The sequence below is a fragment of the Crocuta crocuta genome, unplaced genomic scaffold (assembly GCF_008692635.1).
Source record: "Crocuta crocuta isolate KB4526 unplaced genomic scaffold, BGI_CrCroc_1.0 scaffold458, whole genome shotgun sequence".
In the NCBI taxonomy this organism is placed as follows: domain Eukaryota; kingdom Metazoa; phylum Chordata; class Mammalia; order Carnivora; family Hyaenidae; genus Crocuta; species Crocuta crocuta.
This window is the reverse complement of record NW_027531908.1, coordinates 250820-255603: the sequence shown is the minus strand read 5'-3', so window position 1 is coordinate 255603 and position 4784 is coordinate 250820.

Sequence of the window (4784 nt, the reverse complement as noted above, 5' to 3'; positions counted from 1 at the left end):
GGGGATGGGATACACACCTCTCACCAACACGAGTCTTGAAAAGTCCCCTACGGGGACTTTGTGGTGATGTAACTAAGCCAAGGTCCTCAGCAAAACCAAACAGGGCAAAAGCAAAAGAAAAAGGTGCAGTGGGAGAGGCCAGGGCAGCGTTGGGAAGGGCGAGAGCCCTTGTGTGGGATGACGGTTTTATAACACGGACAGTGGCCCCGGGTCCCTGCCCCCACGCAGGAGCCACCCCTCAGCTGCGGNCTGCCAGTGTGACCCTGTCTCAGGGTGTCGGGGCTCAACGACAGGACCAGGGGTGGTGGCCGAGGGCCCGTGGGGGGCAGGTGAGTGGCTGCCCCCCTCTCCCGGCCACGTTCCCTACAGCAGAGGAGATGAGCAGCATAGCGGCCGCCCGGGCTGGGAGCACGGGCCCGGTGGGCCCTGGTTTGGAGCAAATACTCCCCCTGCAACGTGCTCCCCGCATCCTCGTGAGCCAGAGCGCTGCCAAGGGAAAGGCGAGAATGCAAAGGCCTCTCCAAAGCCCAGGGGAGGAGGGAAGGCCTGCCAGGCAGGGCTGTGGAGCCCACAGGCGGTCAGTGGGCGGCTGCCACGTGCGGGGGCCCTGGGGAAATGCCAGCCCCGCTCCAGACTCCATTGGAGGTAGGGAGGCCATCTCGCCAAGGCCCCACTCACCCAGGCTGGGGGGAGCCAGTGGGACTGGGGCTCCCGAGGCCAGCACCCAGGCCCCAGGCCAGAAGAGGAGGGGCAGCCCTCGCTGCCAGCCTGGCCTGGACAAGCCGGGGGTCACCTCACCCGCATCCTGGGAAATAAGTGGGTCTGGGTAGCTCAGAACCGCACATGGGGAAACTGAGGCTCAGAGGGGCTGAGGGAAGGGCCTGTATTCGCCCACCCAGTGAGCAGGACCAGGATCGAGCCCAGTTCTGCCCACCTCCAAGCCCTGGTCTCTCCACTGCCCTGCCCCACGACAGCTGCGTGCCCAGGTCCAAACTCTGGACCAGCCCAGACTGGGGGCCGAACCCTGGGGCAGGCATGGAGGAGACAACAGCAGACCCATTAGGACATCAGTCCTGAGAGAGAAAGTCGGGACCTGTCCCACGGACCCTTGCCCTTGCGTCCCAACACCCAACACTACTGCATACAATAAGTGCTCAATAAATGAGGCTGATTCACTCAGCCTCCAGGCAGGAGGTGCTCATGCTCACAGGGAGTTTAGCAATTACAGAAAAGATGAGGTTACACTTTTGATCAAGTGTTGTGTGAGCACAGAAGACATAGGGCTTTGACCCCCCTGGTGTCCTGGAGGCTGCCATACTTGAGCCTGGGCCTTGCGGGGTGTGTAGGAGTTCGCCAGATGGTGCCGGGCAGAAGGGGTGTCTCTGGCAGAGACTGGCACGTGCACAGGCCGGGAGGATGAAAGCCAGTGGCACACCTGGGCACCGACAGCGCCGGGGCTGGCTAGGCTGGCAGCCGGCGGAGGGCCGGCACTGATGGCCAGGGGACCCCCATCCAGGGGACAAAAGTGAACGGTCTGGAGGCTCCTGCAACGGAGGGGCTCCAGGAGAGTGTGGGTGGGGTGGGCTCAGGGGTCTTGTGGTGGTCCACGGGTCCCCAAGGCTGGTGGGCTCAGTGGGCTGCCCTTTCTTCCTGGGAGGCCCTGAGGGGAGGGGCTGTGGGCATGAGTCACCCCTGAGTCGCTCATTAACTTTGTATCCCCTCCGGTCACATGCACTACATTGCCTCAGTTTCCTTGTCGGTCCCACAGGAGAAATCACGTGGCCAGTGAGCACCCCTCGTCCGGGGGAGGGGCGGTGGGAAATCGGGGACCAGCACAGAGCCTCAGGCTGATGCCTTCCCGCCGAGGCTGGTGCAGGGACAGTGGAGAAGGGAAGGCACAAAGCTCTGCCCGAGCGGCCCTTCCACCCCAGAGCAGAGGCTGAGAGACCGCGCCGAGAATCAGGACCACGAAGACCACGCCCAGCTGCTAGAAAGAGCGGACAGCGAGGGGAGCCGGGGATGCAAGTCGTCTTCCGTGCTTCTTTGGGGGGTTAGGAAAGCGCCATGGTGTCTCCGGTACATGTTACCAGGTAGAGACATGAGGGGCGGCAGCGGTCATGGGCTGCAGCAAAGACCTTAGCTGAGGTTCTGGAACCACCCCAGGCCGTCAGCTGTGTGCGTGTGGAGGGGTGCAGCAGCAAGGCAGGGCGGGAGGGGGCCTCGGCATCCCACCCCTCACCCCTGCAGCCTTCGACCTTGGGGCACCGCCCCGCCCATCCTGCTTCCCCACATTTGACCCTAATGTTCCCCACCTGCCTCCCCTCCCACACCCTCCCTCCTCCTGGCCCCCAGTCCAAATCTGTGACCGTCGGCCCGGGCGTCAGGGGCTGGCGGCAGGCATGGATCTCACAGGACGGCAATGGCCCAAGTGCTCCGGTCCTTCTCAGGCCGCGTGGGTAAACTGAGAGAGGAGTTCTCGTCTCCCAGGGCTGTCAGGAGGGCCACGTGATCGTGAGCATGCCACCGATGTCAGCTACGGGGAGTGCAGTCCTGGTGCAGCTTGGCCCAGGGAACCCCGGCTCATCAGCCTTCGGAAACCTCACCCACTCCGGGCTCCCCGGCAACCGGGCGTTTCAGCTCCGTGTCTGCACCCACGGTGCGTGGCACGTGAGTGAGTGTGTGCGTGCACGCGCAGCTCGAGCTGTGGAGAGTGGGCCGGCTGGGAAAGCGATGATGAGATCCTGAGAGGTCTTGCTCACGCTTCTGCGGAGAAACATTCCCAGAAGCGGAGGAGACCAAGAATCATCGGCAGGGCCTGTCAGGATGAACCGTGAGTCACCGAAGGAGCCCCCGAGACCCTTGACTGATCCCAGCGCCTCGCGCAGCACTACCTCGTCCTCATCCGTCATCCTCGAAGATTGCTGAAGAATGAGCACATCAAGCTTGCTGTCACAACGTTGTAAAATGTTGCAGTCATTGAAAACCACCAGTAATTTCTGTTCAAACAGACGAGGCTGCCTTTTCAACCCAGGGCGATGGAAACACCACGCACCGCGCCCGCCTCGAGCCCTCCCTTGCGCCCCCACCCCGCCCACGCCCAGCCCTCCGCACGCTTGGCTGACAAACCCTCTCGCTCTTGCTCTCTCCTGCACGTTCTGATGCCTCCTTATTCTCCTGGTCACGTCCCAAAAATACCCAATCCAGGGCCCTGGATCTAGAATACGAGTGTACTCTGCATAGCCAACATCACGGAGTAATCGCAATGTCATGGCATTGATCATCTCTCAAAACAAAACAAAACAAAAAGCAAACTATTCTCTAAATGGGATTGACCTGGATGGATATTTTGGAATTGGGTGAACACAGGTTCAGTGACTAAGTGGACCCGCCACAGAGCCTGTTCAATCAACCAGCGGCAAAACCCCTCAGGAGCACTGACCGGGAAAAGAAAACAATTCAAAGACCAAACAAAGGTTAATTTAGTAATTGCCCGAAGGCACTGGCAATTTCCATAAGTACTTGCTGGTGGAACAGCAGCCGCCTTCAGTCTTTTGACCTCGTGCCCATCTGGGGAAAGAAGAGCTTGAAGACTCAACATGGGGCCCCCTTTGGTGGCCTAAGATCCGCTGAGCAGCTGAAATGGGGGCTGGGCACCCTAAGCTGCCACCAGCCCCCATTCCGAAACTCCAGAGACTTCTGAAGCTGGAGGAGGTCCCCCCGCTCCCACCCCAGGGACCAGCTCAGCCAGCTCGAGTCCGCAGTTAGTGGACAGTCAGCTGCTGCTTGGACACGTCTGGAGATGGTGAACTCACTCCTTCTTGAGGGTTCCCAGAAAGGGAATTGGAAAGGCTCTGGACCGTTATTCTCCACAGGCTGGCAAATCTTGACTCCTCGGGCGCTTGGCTCCTCTGCCTCTCAGCTGGATGAGACCCAGGTGAGAAGCCGTAGCTGGGTGCATAGCCTCTGCCTCCAAGGACGTAATTCACTCCATCCGGATGGATGTGTGACCATCTTGGGTGTGTGACTGTGACCAGCAGGTTGAGACCCCTGCAGTCATCAGCATAATTATTTCCTATACGTCAAGTCAGTGACTGCACACTAAACACACTTTTGCGGAGCCCTCGAGAGAACTGAGCGTTGGTCGCCATGGCCCCTCCCCTGCAAGCTATCCACCCCGGCCCCCAAGAAGTACATGGGCATGAAGGTCCTGTCTTTACAGCACAGGGCTGATCTTACAAAAGCCCCATTTGCCCCCAGGGGAAAATGAACCCTTGTAAACTGCCACCCGTGTTCCAGTGTGTTGGGGCTTTTTCAACCTCGGCATCTGTTGGATTTGAGTTATACCCACGAAGCTCTGTGCCCAGGAGAGATGCTGGTGATGGGGCATCATAGCCGCCATAAACTGAAATTGCCGTGCAATTGAAAGCATATGGATGTGGAAGGAACGCCAGCAAGCTGGTGCCGAGCCGTGCCTCCACCCCCAGGACCGTTTCTGGACAACCTGACAGAATCATGTGTAGCTCAGATCTTTTTTTTTTTTTTTTTTTTTTGCACGCCTGCATCAGGAGAATTTGCTATTTAAGGGAAGCTGACAACGGATTGTTTCTAGAAAGTCAGATCAGTGGCTCCTCACTTTCCCCTATTTTTATTTTTTGGAAATGGGCTTTTTGCTTAAAACCAGGTCATGATTTGGTCACACCAAGAGTGAGTTTGGTGGGGACCATCGAGCGTCAACACCCAAGGGAATCCATTCACGGCAGCCACCTTCCGGTTGCCCACGTGAC